The 19,129-nt window shown below is 42.6% G+C and overlaps 1 protein-coding gene across 1 annotated transcript in view; it reads right to left on the reverse strand.

Annotated features, from left to right (window-relative positions):
* The window catches only part of ALK (ALK receptor tyrosine kinase), a 674,923-nt gene that overhangs the window by 476,596 nt on the left and 179,198 nt on the right, over nt 1-19,129 (reverse strand). The window lies entirely within an intron of this gene.

Below are 19,129 nucleotides of genomic sequence, written 5' to 3' on the forward strand. Positions count from 1 at the left end.
GTGGATGCAGAGAGACCAGGGGGCAGGTACACCACTGTGTATCCTCAGCATCACTGGGCAGAGGGGTGAGGAACTTCTGCTCTGGCAGATGCCTGAAAGAAGTCAAAAGAACCGAAGACTAGAAAACATGTTTTGTCAGTGCTTGAACCTAAGTAATAGACGCAGTACATTGATTTCATGGCTTGGGAAAGACTTAAAAATACGTGGAATTAAAAAAAAAGCGGACTTCTATCCCAATCTCAAAGGGACAGCCAAAGAAGGTGAACTGGAGACGGAGTCCTATCTCTCTGTGGCCAGTGGCACTCAACAGATGTACAGCAGCTCTTAAAAGCCCCTTCGTAGTCATTCAAGCCTTTGATCCTCACAATGGTCTTGTAAGATAATAAAAAATAATGCCAATTTACAGAGGAGGAAAATGAAAATCAAATGCTTCCTAACTTTTTTACACATTGTGACATACAGAGAAAACGATATTTATATGGCCCACTGGGATACACAGAAGGAGGTACCAGCGGTTAGAGGCGAGTGGTCCAAGGGCTTCAGCCTCTCCTCCTCTGACTCAGCATCCCTGAATGCTGAGGGCTCAATAGTTTGGTATCTCTGCACAACTGCTGGCTATTGGCAGCACAAGCATGACCATGGCACTGCCGGGGAAGGAAGCTCCGGGCTGAGATGCGGCCAGAGTCACGCTGTGAGAAGCAACAGGGAATGCCATCACTCTGCATCTTGCCCCCGGGACGTCCCAGAGCAGCAACAGAGCTGTTAACCACAGAGGAATCCCAGGGCTTACTCTGCGGGCAGTCAGGAAAAGAACAGGCACGTCCAACACTGTGTCATCACCACACAAAGCAGGTGATTCAAGTGAATAAGGATCATGAAGTTGGATCTTATGGGGCCATGGAAAGTTCCTTTCAAGCATTTATACCTGCCGAGATGCTTCAAAAAAAAAAAAAATAGGAGGTAAACTCAGTTCTTTTCTCTACTCTGGGAAATTCAGAAAATAATTTCACAGGATGGTTATTGAATGGCCAAAAAGTAATGATTACAAATGACGGAGTTAACTGCTGTATGTGGCCTCATCTGTCATCATTCCAGAGCCTTATCAGGAGCCTCATCAGGATTAGTGGCTCATCATGACTGATGGTATTTGCCGACCAAGACGGCTTGGCTCCATCCCTTGCCCCTTCAATCATAGTGGCAGGAGGAACCTTCTAAGGTTTGAGCATAAACCCTGAGAAATTGCTTTCAGCAATGACTCCGGAGTGGCTTCCAAGATAACGGACTCTTATTCTGCAAGTGATAGTCTATCTCCACCAAACCTCCCAGGTCTTGCTGTCACTGGGGAGTCTGGGCAGCACCAGGACATGATGGCGGCCAGTACCAGGTGTGTGGGAAACTAGACCTTCTGGCCTGCTGAGTAGAAGGTCATACTCAATACAAGTAGTTTACACTCGTGCAGTGTCTACACAACATTAAACCCCTGGACGGAAAATGAAAATATTTCCTCAGTTCTCTGAATAGCTCCAAATGCTAACCAAAGATTTCCATTCTTGTCAAGATAATGTGCATGCCCTGTATCAATCGAGCCCAAGAGAAGCAGCCAGGACTCAGCATTAGAAATATTTGGAGCAGGTGAATGAACCGTGTGCTAATTGGATGATACTACTTATATCACTTATAACTGTGTATAAAGAGGAAGCCTGACTTCTAGGGAGGTTCTGTCTGTTACTGGAAAAGGTGTTGCAGGAAGGTGAAGTCAATCCCCTGCTAATAGCTTACACTCAGCAACAGATCAGCAGTGGGTGGGGAGGAGAGACACCTCTCCCCTCCTTTTTTATTTTTTTGTGTGTACAGGATGCATCCAGAGACTTCTGGAATACTCACAACCATGAATACTGCTGAAACTATCATTACTTCTGTAAAATGCCTTGCCACAATATGCAGAAAACAACAAATCACTCGCTAAGTGACTGGGGACCACACCCAGCCTAATAGTGTGAGACTTTCAAAATCTTATCTGAGCAAAATGACAATTTATTATATATCATGGAATTTGGAATCACTTGCAAATCGTGGCAACTGTGACTATTTCATCTGCCACTACTGAGAAGTTGCTGCAGTCAGAATATGAAAGTAAAGGAATACAACCAGATACAAAAGTCACCTTTCCAGGTCCAATGGGGTTCTCTGCGGGGGAATACTCAGGTTCCAGACTTTGCAACGGGCAGTGGGGAGGAAATAACTGTTTATCACACAAGCCAGAAGATCTATCTGTGGCTTCCCCACTTCCCACGTCTGTAGACGTGTGCAGTTTGCCCGTCCAAGATATGTAGCGATTCTATCCACACTAGGTTTAACTGGCCCTTGAGGTGAAAAGGCTTGAGGAAGGCATGTTTGTAGTTGCTAATTGTTAGGGGACCCCAAAGATAAAGACATTGAGATCCTTTGCCTCTGGAGTGGATATAAGCGGAGCAGATACAAGACCAACAGAGAAAGGCTCTGGAATGTGCTGCAGTCTGCTGGCAAGAGCAAGAAGGAAACTAGAAGTGAGTAGAACATCCGCTCTCAGAGCAAATAGGAGAATGTGACTCCAAAGAGAAACATGCGGATGAAGAAGAGTGACCTCGCCTGGCTCCTGGGAAGTCATTCAGGGAATACAAGCAGGATCAGGGAAGAGAAAACCTGATGTCACCCCAGCAGAATGAAATGGCAGCCAGAGCTTCCTCCTGTTTGAATTATCCTTGTTTATAGAGATACGTGGTAGGAGAGGAGGGTTTATAAAAGGGGCTCAAAATGAGATTAGGCAGAGGAGGCCAGATGGAGAATCCCAGATGGTACCATATCATCTTGGAGTTTAGATCCTGGGCTTAGACACGAGGCTGACCTGAAATCAACTCACAGCTCCAACACCTACTACTACTGGGGTGACCTCAGGCATGCTATTTGACTTCTCTAAGCTCCACTGTCCTTGTCTGTGATGTAATAGAGCCAACGTTACGTGCCTGCCTTGAAGATGCCACGAGAGAGTGCTTCTGAACCCCTTGGCACAATGCCTAGCATACGGTATGTGCTCAGTAAACGTTATCTATATCATCATAAATAATAATGCATTATGGTTGTAATAATAAATAAAAAAAATGTTGGACAAAATGTGGGCCCAGCCATTAAGAGGTTTGAGTTCTGAAGTTTCAGGAAAGAGTCCATACCATCCCTATGAGAGAGAACAAGAGTTCTGTGGGCAGCAGGAAAAGATCTGGAATCCAGACACAGCCACAGGGGCGGTTGTTTTCAGGGCTGTGTAGGCAGTGACAAGAGGGGTTAGGGGCTGCCTCAGGAAAAAGTGGCTGTGGGAGCTTGGGCGTGCAGACTGGCCGGTATCAGAGAGGCCAGCACTAGAGGCCTGAACTGGGAGTTCTGGTGCTTACAAAGGTGGAGAGTGCTAGATACGTTGTCACTCGGGGAGTCAGTACAGCACAAATTAGGTTACCAAGGCAAGAACTCAGGCATGGAAAAACAAGTTAAGTACCCAGTTAGGAGGGAGACATCGAGAACAAGCAGAGGAACAGGTCCCAGACCTACCAGTGGGCCCAGGAGTCAGCCTCCCTCTGACCCTGTCCCAGACTCACTGACTCACGGAGTCATCTGTGCTCTTTATGGTCACTCCCCTCGCCCACATTCGAGCCCAGACGAAAGGTGCTACAATCTCTATCCTTCTGGAAACTCTGAGCAACCATGGAGATTTCACATTGTGCCAGACATAGGAGGATGTTTCCAGATTTTTTTTAATGGGAAAAAGGAATGCAGTTCGGGGACCTTATTAGACTTGTAAACTTAATAATGCTCTCTGGCACAATTCTAAAATGGACAATTAACCAGATGGCTTGGAAACCTTTAGAAACATACACTGATCATAGGGAGATAAAACTAGTTCAGTAGGAATAAGACCGGATTGGACTAAGGATAATATACTTAAAAGAGTAACACAGTCCCCCTCCCCCCACCACCAAAAAGGAAAATAAGTACAAAACAAAGACTCCTGTAAAATAAATAGATTCTGATCTCGCTCTTTCCCCACTACAACCCCCCCCACACACTCACAGGTAGAAATTCAAATGGCTAATACATATTTGACAAAAGTTCAACTCCAATAGTAATCAAAGGGAAGCAAATTAAAACACCAAGATGTGGGACGCCTGGGTGGCTCCGTTGGCTAAGACTCTGCCTTTAGCTCAGGTCATGATCCCAGGGTCCTGGGATGGAGCCCCACATTAGGCTCCTTGCTCAGTGGGGAGCCTGCCTCTCCCCCTGCCCCTCTCCACCCTGCTCGTGTTCTCTTTCTCTCAAATAAATATCTTTTATTTAAAAAATACAAAATACTTTTCACTTATTGAATTAGAAAATATTTAATAATAATTTTTAATAATGTAGATGGTTTAAATTCATTTAAATTAATCTAAAATAGATGCCAAGATGACCATGCTCAACAACAACGGGGGGCAATGAGACAGAGCATTTTATACACCCCTGGTCGGAGTAAACATTACAAATGTAATTGTTATTTGTAATGACAATGTTATGATAGCTAACGATGAGTGCTTACTATGTGTAAAACCCTATAAATATGCATCAGTTTATTTATCAGAGCAACCCTATGAAATAGATATTGACATCCTTGTTTTGCATATGAAGAAATTAAGAGGATGAGAGGTTCAAATTCTGATGCTCACACGTCAGCTGATGGAGGGAGGATGCGCAGGGAGAGGATGAGAGGAGAAGTGAAAATGTCCTACAGGTGACTCCAGTCTGGGCATGACTCTCTGCTGAGAATAACAATACTGCACCACGCTGCAAGTAAGTGTAGATAAGCGATTCTGGTAATATTTAGAACCTTATGAGTGTGCATACCACTGACTTTGATTCTAGTCTAAGAAAATATTCTAATGTTATAAAAATGTTTGTGAACAACTAGACCCCACAGTAATTTTATAACAGTAAATGTTACCTCAATTGGAAACAGATTATCTAGCATTAGGTGGAATGATTAAGAAAATAATAGTAGTGGTAATAGTAATAATAATAACTTTTATTGCTTGCTGATTTTGTGCCAGGTATTATAAGCTTTACTTGAATTCCCATGTATTCCTTATAGAAACTTGAAAAGATAGTGATTATAATTATCCTGTTCTGCAAGTAAGGAAACTGAGCCACAGCAAAGTAATTTGCCCGGGATCACAGACTAACCCATGGCAGCATCAAGACTCGAACCCACACACTCTTACTCCACAGTACTCACTACTAATCATGACACTCTATATATTTAATTGATTTCCATGAGAGACTATTATGGAGCCATTAGAGGTAATGTTTTCAAAGAGTTGTTCATAATATAAGGAAATATTTACATTATATGCTTGGAAAATTGCATATATAGTATGATCTCAGCTATGTAAAAAATACACAAAGAAAACGCCTGAAAGGAAAACACCAATTAACAGTAATTGTCTTTAAATGGTCTGGTCATGAGTCATTTATTTTCTTCTTTACACTTTTCCAAATATTTCTAATTTACTGAAATAAGCATGTGTCTTTTTTTTTTTTAAATCAAAGGTGGGGAAAAAAAGGAAATCATACTCAGGCCAAATTATTTTATTAAAATTATTTCCTTTTTGACAATGTATTTTAAAATTTGACTAAATAACTTAAATTTAGTACATTAAAAAAGGGAACACATTTAACATAAAATGTCTACAATTCTTTGTTAATGGAACAATGCTTCCTGTATCAAAAATAAAAGAGGACTGAGATTAAGGCTTATGCACTCTTGAATTTCTACTCCCTTCACGCCAATATCTAACACACTGCCTTATGCAGTGTTAACTTCTGGCAAATATTTGCAAAATGAGTGACATTCTCTTGTTTAACACTTTTTAAAAAATCAGTAAGACACAGAAGAATTCCTTACTGAATTTGTAGTGATTAACTGGTGCAACAGAAAACAGAGTCAAAATTTGAAATTATCTAAGCCAAATTCAGATGAAATGTAATATTCATTAAACTTTCAAAAGTATCAATTGTTTATGTATCAGATGTAGCCCATATATACAATGGAATATTACTTAGCCATCAAAAAGAACGATTTCACAACGTTTGCAGCAACATGGATGGGACTGGAGGAGATAATGCTAAGCGAAATAAGTCAAGCAGAGAAAAACAATTATCATATGGTTTCACTCATTTATGGAACATAAGAAGTAGGAAGATCAGTAGGAGAAGAAAGGGAAGAAGGAAGGGGGGGTAAACAGAAGGGGGAATGAACCATGAGAGACTATGGACTCTGGGTAACAAACTGAGAGCTTCAGAGGGGAGGAGGGTGGGGGATTGGGATAGGCTGGTGATGGGTATTAAGGAGGGCACGTATTGCATGGTGCACTGGGTGTTATACGCAAGTAGTTAATCATGGAACTTTACATCAAAAACTAGGGATGTACTGTATGGTGACTAACATAACATAATAAAAAATTATTATTAAAAAAAAAGTCTTAAAATAAGTTACTCACTAATTTGCTGATGTGATTCTAAAAACATCCCAAGGAAATACCTAAGAATGTGCACAAAGACTGCAATGATGCTCCTGGTAACACCGAAAGATTAAAAACAATTAGATATGTAACGGTACATGATAGGTTGAATATACTGTGGGCATCTTTAAAACAGAATATTATCTAGCAAAAGAATGTTGTAGGAATTTATTTATTGATATAGATATTTTCATGAAGGTAAACAGTATGATCCTACTTTGGCTGAAATACATAACTAGTAAATAGCTAGAGATAAATGCATGGAACACAGATTGGGAGGCAATACAGTAAAATGTTAGCAGCAGATATCTTTGCATGGTGTAATTATGGGTAGCTTTGTTTGTATTTTTTCATTATGCTCCAAAAAATTTTTTTAATGTAAAAATATCTTCTATACAACTATAGAATTGTTCTGGGGTATTGGTGCCGATTTTACAAAATTTCACATTAAAAAATAAAAGGTGGGGGGCTCTGGATGTATGATTGCCCTAAGCTCTTACATAGCTAGCAATACAGTATGGCAGTTAAAAAGACGTTAATTCCAGTCTTAAGTGACACCACTAGGAGCAAAACCTCCAGACTATAGGCAGCAGTGACTCCCTTGGGCTCTGCAGTGGGCAAAGCACATTGATAATACTGCATTCACTTCTTGCATTATTTTAGAAAAAGAACTGACAAACCAGGGAGTCCAGAGTAAAACAAGCAGGTGGCAGGGACATCTGCCATGAGCAAGGTTTGCCTGGAAAAGAAGAGTCTACTGGGAGATATTCCATCTACCATCCTTCCCAACTTGGTATCTGTTTACATTTACATAATCCTCCCTGTGTATCTACCACCAGGAAACATCCCGGGCTAATTCCCCAGAAAAACACAGTATGTCTGCATGGAGGGTGGGAAGTGATGGAGCTGGAGTTGGAGTGAGGTCCAGGAGGAACAGAAAGGTAATGAAAAGAGTAACTGAACTAAAAGTATGAAGGAGAAAGACAAGCACAAGAAGGGGAGAGGGTAAAAATGCAAGCCTGGTGGGCCTACTGGGAGCCTTAAAACCCTGCTCCTGGCATGGGAGAAGTAGAGAAGCAGAAAGATGGCTGGCAATGGCAAGGAAGCTTCCACAGTAGCTTTTAAAGGGACTCAGGTCAGGGAGGAGCTCATATTATAGTATACTCATCCATTTATTCATCAAATGCTACCAGAGCACTTGGGCACTGCAGACATACAACTGAGTTTCACACCTAAATGACCTTGGCCCTCATGGAGATGGGAGCCTGTGTCAAAAGAAAAAGAACAACTGGTCCAGTGAAGATGGACAAGTAGGAGGGTCCTAAGCTCACCCTGTCCCATGGATATACCTACATAACACCCATATCAGTGTAAATAACCCCAAAAATGAACCAAAGTTTAGCGGAACAGACTCTCCATAGCTACATGTAGAGAAGAGGCCACATTTAAGAGGGTAGGAAGGGCAGAGAGACAATCAGGAGCCAGATGGACCTATGGGACTGTCCATAGAATGGAGGGATGCTGTGGGCATAGAGATGGGGGAAAAAAAACAGACCCTCACCCCAGGCACCCCAGGCACAGGGATCCCACATGGGAAAGACAAATCCCTATAACATTTAGGGACCAGCGGGGCCAAATTTCAAGAGTTCTTATAATCAGCAGTACTTAATACCTGGAACTTTTAAAATCAGCTGGCTCCACTCAGGGAAAGCTGGGAGGACAAGAAGAAACTGAGTCCCCACCCTTAAGGAGATAGCACAACAAATAACCCCACTGAAATACAGCATGGAAGCAGCAGTTTGAAAAATGCCTGGGGTAAATGGGAGGAAGATTTATTAACTAATCTCAAAGCATGTGCTAGAGGGGCAGGGATCATTGGGAGACTTCCCCAGGAACAAAAGAGCAGCTGTCAGGGACCATTTCCTTCCCCCATGCCCCAGCCTAGACACACAGATACCTGCAGGAACCAGCATGGTGCCAACACTCACTACCTAACTTGCTAACAGCACACCCCACTCCCTCAGCCAACCCTCTGCTCCAGGTCTCCTCCTACAGCAGACCTACATGAGCTTTGATAACATTGCTGTCCTACCCCTGCATTCAACTGTAGACCTGCCCCCTCCAATGAGCCCTTGGCTGAAGCCCATCCAAAGCAGTGCCACAGCTTGGCAATGTGCAAGCAGCCCCCAAAAGGGGCCAACACCACTCCAAAGAGACTCCTGCCCTGGGGGAGAGGGGAAGATAACCACACACCCAGTCAGACTGTTAGCCCCAGTAGTGGGCTGGGAGCAGACATCTGATCTGACTGCAGGCCCCACCCACCAATGGAAGCTTCTCAGGGGACAACACAGGGGAAGCTCCCTACAGTTTGGTGCTATAGCATCTCTGTCGAACCCTTGGTCTGACTCAGCTTAAGCCCAAGGTGGGCCCAGACTGGCCCAATAACAACACAGGGACCAAACTCTGCCCACAAAAGACAAAGAGAGCCATTGCATATGACAGGACTGAAGGCAAAAGCAGCTCAGCCACAGCAGTAGGGTACACAAAACACATATAGGAGATACCGCTGAAGGCTAGGTTCTGGTGAACAGGGAACACTGAACTTCAGGGCACTACAGGACCATTTCTTCATAAGACCACAACTTTCAAGAGCAGGAGACATAGCTGACTTACCTAATACATAGAAACAGACACAGAGAGTTAGAGAAAATGAGGAGACAGAGGAATATGTACCAAATGAAAGAGAAGGACAAAATCACAGGAAGAGCCCTAAACAAAATGGAGATAAATCATACATCTGATAGAAAATTTAAAGTGATGGTCATAAAAATACTCAGTGGATCTGAGAAAAGAGTGGAGGACCTCAGTGAGACCCTTAACAAAGAGACAGAAAACATAAAAGAGAACCAATCAAAAATGAAGAACTCAATAAGTGAAATTAAATATATACTAGATGAATAATTAGTAGACTAGAGGAAGCAGAACTGATCAGTGACCTGGAGGACAGAGTAATGGAAATCAATCAAGCTAAAAAGGAGAGAGAAAAAATAATACAAAGTGAAAATAGGGAACTCAGTGACACTATCAAGGATAGTAACATTTGCACTATAGGGATCTCAGAAAAGCAAAAGAAAGGCAGGAGAAAACATATTAGGTCACAAAACAAGTCTCAACAAATTCAAAAAAATAAAGTTATACCATGCATCTTTTATAACCACAATGCTATGAAATTAGAAATCAACCATAAGAAAAAAGTCTAGAAAGAACACAAATACATGGAGGTTAAATAACATGTACTGAGTAGTGAATGGGTTAACCAATAAATCAAAAAGGAAATTTAAAAAAAACCACATGGAAACAAATGAAAATGAAAACACAACAGTCCAAAGTCTTTGGGATGCAGCAAAAACTGTTCTAAAAGGGAAGTTTATAGCAATACAGGCCTACCTCAAGAACCAAGAAAAATCTCAAATAAATAACCTAACCTTGCACCTAAAGATCTAGTAAAACAAAACCCAAAACAATATAAGGAAGGAAATAATAAAGATTAGAGCAGAAATAAATAAAACAGATACTAAAAAACAACAGCACAAATCAATGAAACCAGAAGCTGATTCTTTGAAAAGATTAACAGAATTGATAAACCTTCAGCCAGACCCATCCAAAAAAAAAAAAAAGCAAGAGAGAGAAAGGACTCAAATAAATAAAATCAGAAATGGAAGAGGATAAATAACAACCAACACCACAGAAATATAAAAGATTATAAGAGATAATGAAAAATTATATGCCAACAAATTGGACAACCTAGGAGAAATGGATAAATTCCTAGAAACATATAACCTCCCAAAACTGATTCAGGAAGAAATAAAAAATGTGAACAGATTTATTATCAGCAATGAAATTGAATCAGTAATCAAAACCTCCTGACAAATAAAAATCCAGGATACACAGTCTCACAGGTGATTTCTTACCAAACATTTAAAGAAGAATTAACACCTCTTCTTCTCAAACTATTCCAAAAAATAAAAGAAGGAGGAAAGCTTCCAAATTCATTCTATGAAGACAGCATTACCCTGATACAAAAATCAGATAAATACACTACAAAAAAGAAGAAAGAGAGAGAGAACCACAGGCCAATATCTCTGATGAACATAGATTCAAAAATCTTCAACAAAATATTAGTAAACCATTAAACACATCATTCACTATGATCAAGTAGAATTTATTCCCGGGATGCAAGGGTGGTTCAATATTTGCAAATCAGTCAATGTGATACATTACATCAACAAGAGAAAGGATAAAAACCATATGATCATTTCAATAGATGCAGAAGAAGTACTTGACAAAACACAACATCCACTCAAAAACCTTCAACAAAGTATGTTTAGGGGTAACATACCTCAAAATAATAAAGGCCATATATGAAAAACCTACAGTTACCATCAAACTCACTAGTGAAAAGCTGAGATCATTCCCCCTAAAGTCAGGAACAAGACAAGGATATTCACTCTCACCACTTTTATTCAACATAGTACTGGAAGTCCTAGCCACAGCAATCAGAAAAGAAAAAGAAGTGAAAGGCATCCAAACTGGTAAGGAAGAAGTAGAACTCTCGCTATTTACAGATGACATGATAGTATACATAGGAAACCCTAAAGACTCCACCAAAAAACTACTAGGACTAATAAATGAATTCAGTAAAGTTGCAGGATAGAAAATCGATGTATAGAAATGTTACATTCTTATACACTAAAAATGAAGCAATAGAAACTGAAATTAAGAAAGCCATCCCATTTACAACTGCATCAAAAACTACAAAATATCAAGGAATAAACTTAGCCAAAGAGGTGAAAGACCTGTACTCTGAAAACTATAAAACACTGATGAAACTAATTCCGGGTGACACAAAGAAATGGAAAGACATTCAATGCTCATGAGTTGAAAGAACAAATATTGTTAAAAATACCTATACTACCCAAAGCAATCTATACATTTAATACAATCTCTATCAAAATATCAATAGCATTTTTCACAACGCTAGAACAAACAATTCTAAAATTTGTATGGAACCACAAAAGACCATAAATAGCCAAAACAATCTAGAAAAAGAAAAACAAAACTGGAGGTATCAAAATTCCAGACTTCTAGTTACATTACAAAGTGGTAGTAATTAGTACGGTAGTGGCATAAAAATAGACACAAAGATCAATGGAATAGAATGGAAAACACAGAAATAAACTCACAATTATATAGTCAATTAATCTTTCACAAAGAGGAATGAAGACACAATGGGGAGAAAGTCCTTTCAACAAATGGTGTTAGCAACAAGCAAAAGATTGAAACTGGACCACTTTTTTACACCATAGAGAAAAATAAACTTAAAATGGATTAAGAACCTAAACGCGAGAGCTGAAATCATAAAAATCCTAGAAGAGAGCACAGGCAGTAATTTCTCTGACACTGGATGTAGCAATACTTCTCTAGATATGTCTCCTGAGGCAAGGGGAACAAAAGCAAAAATGAACTATTGGGACTACAACAAAATAAAAAGCTTTTGCCCAGCTAAGGAAACAATCAACAAAACTAAAAGACAACCTACTGAATGGTAGATGATATCTGTCAATGACATATCCAATAAAGGGTTAGTATCCAAAATATATAAAGAACTTATACAACTCAACACCAAAACCCCAAATAATCCAATAAAAAATGGGCAAAAGACATGAACAGACATTTCTCCAAACACATATAGATGGCCAAAAGGCACATGAGGAGATGCTCAACATAACTAATCATCAGCAAAATGCAAATCAAAACCACAATGAGGTAGCACCTCAGAGTGGCTAAAATCAAAAACACAAGAAACAGGGAGATACATCTGGATCTCTACAAATGAACATCTCCAGCGCTGAGTATTGAGGTACAAAGCGGGGAGCCGTGAAACCGTGCACAGATATTGGAAGATAAACAGAAGGCGGAGGGAGCCACTGCGTTCGGGCACCAGGAAGCGGTAGGCACCTGCACGGGGGAGCGGGTGGACTCGCAAACCGGCACCCACGAGAGAGCAGACTGAGACCGTGAGCCGGGAACGCACGCCACCAGATTGAAAACCGGAGCTCCTGTGCGCTCACTGGAACCAGACTGAGACAGGGAGCTCCGGGAGCGCACGGGGGCAGCTGGCGGCGTTAGAAACACAAAGGACAGAGACGCGCCAGCAATGGAAGTGAGGACTGCGATGCCGATTGTGGGGTGCACATCCCGGGACACTGCAGGGTTGAGCGACACCAACAGAAACAGAGTTAAAGTGGCCAGAACATCAGTGGAGAACGGTCCGTGATCCCTCTATTCTGAGACAGAGGCTGAGATTCGGCCACTGCTGCTCTGACCCTCAGAAGAGGCACAGCACACTGCCAGGGAAAGCCGCGAGAGAACAAAAGCCTGGAAATACCGGCTCCCAGTGTGCCCATCCCCATCCCCCCTGGCAGGGGACACAGAGACTCTACCCAAACAGGGTTGCCTGAGTATCAGCGCAGCAGGCCCCTCCCCCAGAAGGCAGGCTGAAAAATCCAGAAGCCCACACCCCTAAGATCACTATAAAACAAGGGCACATGGCCTGGGTCCTGGTCAATAATTTTGGCTCCGGACAACCCCGCAACCTCTCCTCATCAGAATGATGAGAAGGAGAAATCCCCCCCAGCAAAGAAAAGACAATGAGTCTGTGGCCTCTGCCACAGAACTAATGGATATGGATATAACCAAATGATCAGAAATGGAATTCACAGTAACAATGGTCAAGATGATGTGTAGACTTGAAAAAAGTATTAACAAAAATGTTAATGAGAATATAGAATCTCTAAGGGTGGAAATGAGCAAATCTGCCAGAAATTAAAAATTCTATGAGCCAAATGCGAGAACTAGAGGCTCTAAGGCCAGGGTGAATGAGGCAGAAAAACATATCAGCGCGAAATGGAAAATGGGTTAGTAGAAAGAGTCTAAAATAGAATCTGGCTCAAAAAATCCATTCTCATGAATGTAGTTACGGAAGAGAGTTACTGACTCAATGAAATGTTCCAATGTCAGAATCTCGGCATCCTGAGGGGTGGAGAAAAACAGAGGTCTAGAAGAGATATTTGAACAAATTGTAACTGAAAACTTCCCTAATCTAGCAAAGGGAAACAAACATTGTCCAAGGGAAAGAGGACCCCTCCCAAGCTCAACCACCGACAAACCTAGCCACGTCACGTCATGGTGCAATTCGCAAATATTAGATCCAAGGATACAGTACTGAAAGTGGCCAGGGCAAAGAAATTTCTCACGTACCAAGGCAAAGGTATCAAAATTACGTCGAACCTGTCTACACAGACCTGGAATGAGAGAAAGGGTAGGGGGCATATTTAAAGCTCTTTCAGAGAAAAACATGCACCAAGGATCCTTTATCCAGCGAGCTCTCATTCAGTGATGGAGAAAAAAGACCTTCCAGAATCCCAGTCATTGACCAATTTCGTAACCATGAAACCAGCCCTACAGGAGATATTAAGGGGGGTTCTATAAAGGTAAAAAGGCCCCAAGAGTGATACAGAACAGAAAGTCACAATCTATAGAAACAAAGACTTTACTGGCAACATGGCATCATTAAAAACATATCTCTCAATATTCAATCTCAATGTAAATGCCCTAAATGCTCCCATTAAAAGCCACAGGGTGGCAGATTGGATAAAAAGACATGACCCATCCAGTTGCTGTCTACAAGAGACTCATTTTGAACCTAAAGATACATTCAGACTGAAAGTAAAGGGATGGAATACCATCTTTCACGCCAATGGACCTCAAAAGAATGCTGGGCTAGCAATTCTCATATCAGACAGATTGGAATGCGTGGCTTGCCTGCTATTCTACTCTTTATGAAATTTACTGCACTGTGATCTCAAGCCTATTTTCTTCCCCCCAAAAATACACTGAGTAGAATAATAATCAAAAGGAAGACTTTGAACTGCCACTTGGGATCTCGGGGAGCTTTACCAAGCACTAAATATTACTGTAACTGCAAGTGATTATAAAGACCAGGCAGCCTGGAAAACCAATCAATGAAAGACCTCATGGAATGAGGGGTGCCTACAGGAATAAAGGAATAAAAGACCAACCATCCAGACCAGTAGTCCTGTGTGGGTTGAACGGAAAGACAAAGCTATCTAGAACAACGCTCTCTTCTCTTGACCTGATGTTTTTCTGGGAAGGGACAGTGGTCAGGGTGCTCTGTAGAGGGCATGGCCCCTTCACAAGAAGAGGTGAGTTCCAGCACAGAAGAGAGGAGTATTTTTTTAATTTTTTAAATAATTATTTATTTATTTATTTATTTGGAGAGAGAGAGAGAAGGTGTGTGTGATGTCAGGAGCAGCATGGTATAGAAGCAGTATTCCACTGAGCACAGACTCAATCTCATGACCCTGTGATCACAACCTGAGCTGAAATCAAGAGTCAGATGTTAACTGACTGAGCCACCCAGGAGCCCCCAGGAGAGTGGATATAACTACTCCACACAATCACCATGACTTAGTGACTCACTGATGCCTTTTGGAATCATTCATCTCATCATCCGACAACCATCCTGTTAGTTAGCCCTTTTTTACAGATGATAGATGAGGCTCAGCCAACTGTCCTACACAAGTCAGAGCTTTGTATCGTATAGAACATAGAACTGAGGACCCCTGATATATGCACTAACAGAAATGCCACTCTCCAACACAGACCTCCTACAGATGATGTTGACTTCCCTGGAGAACAGTGACATCCAATTAAACATAGCAGAAGAGATGATCAGATCGCAGATGCCTGCAGCATTCTCTGGAGGATGAGACCCTTCAGGGTCAACCAGGAAGGTGACCTACAAAGTACACACCTTCAGCTCAGGCAGCTGGCTCTCCAGGGCCCTAAAGCTGCACCCGCACTGTTTCCATGGCAACTACTCACCAGGTCTGATGCTTGGCTCCTTGGAGATGGCCTTTGAAACTGTCCAGGAGAGGGATGCTTGGGATGGGAGGGGAAAAGAGGGGCAGAATGCTTTCTACTAACTTCAGTCCTTTCCATCTCTCTTTATCTATTGTCACCATCTCATTTCAGGAAAGAGTCCTATCTCCAGGAAACCTGACCTCAAATACCATTTCTCAGAACAAAGACCTCTCACCCATGGCTGGACTCATTTCCAGAGACGAATGGCGAATGCCTGAACAGGCTGGTGTGCTAAACAGAGACCCAGGTTCCTGGGAGCAGATGTTACGTGTGCGACTTTGGTAAGCTACTTAACCTTTTGAAGCTTTGTTTCTCTGCAATAAACAGAACTCATCATGCTTTTCCCCCAACTTTAGGGATGCTCTGAGATGTAATGAGACAGTATATACAAAAGCCCTCAGGCTCTTTTGAAGAAAAGACCACTAGAAATCCTTGGGCTGTTGCAAGGGCATTGTCATGATGACACATTTTAAAACATATTTCACCTGTACTACTAAAATAAACTCAGACTGTATTAAAATAGATAGGCCAATACCTAATTTGCTTCTCCCTGTTCTGATGCTGCACTTCCTTTTGGCTTCCACTATCTTGCTTTACTGAGAGCCACTGTGGGCAGTGTTACCTTGACCCGTGCAGGAAACTCCAGGGTAGAGTCGGAAGAGCTCTAAAGACCATTTGTCTATGTCTTCCCATCACATATACGAGGAAGTTGAAACACAGGGAAGGCCAATGCTTTACCCAGGGTCATCTCACTAGTGAAAAATCAAGAATCTGATCCTTTGGCCCTTCATTCTGTGCCTCACCCAACTACAAGAGAAGGTAATAAAGAAAGAAGGAGGGGAAAGAAATAATAGGGGACAGGTACTTTTGCTCTTTAAACCTTCAAACTGCTGTTCCGTGCAGTACTCTGGGATGAAAAAGAAACTAAGGAAAAAACCAATACTTCGTGTATATACCTATTATGCATGCCAGCCCCGTACTGGGTGCTTTACAATCACTGTCCCATATAAATCCTACAATTTTCTGAGTGGGAGATTATTATCCTCATTTCTAATGAGGGACCTGATGCTTACAGAAGTTAAGTAACTTGCCCAAGGTCTGGAAGTGAAGAAGAATGGAACTAAGATTAATTCATTCAATGAATATTTTATTGAGCACCTCCTATGTGCCAAACCTGCCCTTGACAGATAAGATGCATTAGTGAGCAGAATTAGATGCTACCCTCTTAGAGTGTATAGGCAGAGGAGCTTAGAGTGTGGTGGGGCAGCAGAAAGCAGTAGCCACCTCACAAATCCTTGTAATGTCTCAGCAACTGACAAGCGTTGTGAAGGAGAGATACACGGTCCTATGAGAATGTGTAAAGAGAGACTAGATTTCAGCCTTAAGGCAGTCAAGGAGTGCCTAAGAAATTGATGCTTGAGCTGGGACCTAAAGTGGATGAGCAGAGTTAACCAGTTAAGGGAATGGGACACGGGAGGGAGGCCAGACTGGGGAAACGGTCAGCCAAGCTCCTGTCTCAGTCCACGACATCTCTTAGTCGCCACCGAGGTGAGTGTTACGGAGGACCCCTGCCATAAGGACCAACCGAATACCACGCCAACTCAGAACCTCTTGGAGATGATGTTGATTACCCTAGAGAACAGGGACATCAGTCGTACACAGAAGAGAGATTGATCAGATCGTACACCCTCGGGATTTTCCTGAGCTGAGCTTCCTTTAGGTCAACAAGGAAGGTCACTTAGAAACATATGCTTTCAGTCCAGGCAGCTGGCTCTCCATGACTTGAAGCTCAGCCACCTCAGCCCGCATGGAGACCACCATCAGGCCTGATGTCTTTCCCACAGACGGGGCTTTGGCTGGACCGCAGGAAGGATGCACAGGGTGAAATTTGTCAGAGGCATGGCAGTCTGATGGAGGACATGCTGAGGAGGAAACCCCAGGGGATTAAACCCACAGAATCCAAGCACCTTCATACACCAAAGGGCTGGGCCCTGGTGTCTGGATTCAGGCCTTCTCCTACAGGAAGCTTAACAGGCTTACATCAGAGAAAAAGGTAGAAGGATGACCAAGAGGAACAGAGTAGTCCTGCCAATGGGGCAGAGTCATTCACTGGCAGTTCCAGGTGACCTTCCTTGTTGACCTGAAGGAAGCTTTGCCCCCAGTTAGGAAAATCCTGCAGGTATCTGCTATCTGATCAATCTCTCTTCTGTGTACGACTCGATGTCCCTGTTCTCCAGGGTAATCAACATCATCTCCAAGAGGTTCTGAGTTGGACGTGGTATTGCTGGTTGGTCCTTATGGCAGGGGTCCTCCGTAACTCCTCACCTCTGGTGGCGACTAAGCAGCAGGTACTCTAGACTGAGACAGACCTGGGCTCGAACAGACCCCTTCCCAGTCTGGCCTCCTCCCCATCATTCCCTTTAACTGGTTGACCTGCTCATCCACTTTAGGTCCCCAGCTCAAGCACTGATTTCTCAGGCAATTGTACCCTGGCCCTAAGGATGAGCGTCAAATGAAGACACACCAAAAGTTGCTGCAGGTCTGAAACCTGAATTACCTTCTGAAAAGCGAAGGGATGACACTGCCCCACAACACTCTCCCAGCCCTCTAGCTCCCGGTGATAAACCTGCGCTTGCTTTCCCCACCAGGGCCCAGGCCAACACAACCATAGCCTTTCTTTCTCACCACCATGTTTTATTTTGCTTGAAATATTAGGTGAAGAGAGGAGTGGGGCAGCAGAAGAAAGAGAAAAAAGAGAGGGAGGAAGGTGAGGAAGAGACAGGAAGAGACTAACAATGAGGAGTGAGCGGAACAGAGAAGAAGAGTACAGAGGGAGAAGGAAATCATCGGATATTCTTCACCATTTGGAAGTTACCGAGAGAAAGTTATTCAAAGTACCACTGTAAAAGGCCATAAACACCTTGGGGAAAACATGAAAGTCATGCCGCCACCATACAGATGAGTACCTGGAATTAGCTGCCAGAGAAATGTCGGAAGAGGAAATTCAATGGCCCACACGGCTGCCTCCCCGTTCCCCGCTCCCCCACTCCCAACCGCCTGGCTCGGAAAGCAGAGGCAGTAATTTGGAGCCAGCAAGTGTGAAGGAATGTCGGGCTGCTATTTGCCTTCATGAAGCACATCTTGAGTGCATCTATTAGAAATATTTTTAAAATACACTTTCAGTTTCACTATGGAAAATCTGAAAAAGTCAGGAAGTTCTAAGGAAGAAAATAAGTCCAATGCCTACCCCTCAGCACGCAGAAACCAGTGTTGACACCTTATAGGATGTTATTCTGGGACTCGGTTTTCACGGACTTGGTTATTTACACTTAGAGCGTTTGACTTAGGTCTGTTGAGAAGGGCAGGAGAGATTTTCTCTCCATCTATGAGATCTCTGTTTGTAGGGCTGAAAGAAGTCATTCTCTGAAACCACCTGGGGTGGGGTGAACACCAGACAGCTAATACCTTGAGGCACAGATGCTAAAACCACAGAAACTCAAGAGGCTCTCAGCCCAGAACAAGGGCCTACAGCCAAAGGCAACACA

Source organism: Ursus maritimus, unplaced genomic scaffold, assembly GCF_017311325.1.
Source record: "Ursus maritimus isolate PB19 unplaced genomic scaffold, ASM1731132v1 scaffold_6, whole genome shotgun sequence".
NCBI lineage: Eukaryota > Metazoa > Chordata > Mammalia > Carnivora > Ursidae > Ursus > Ursus maritimus.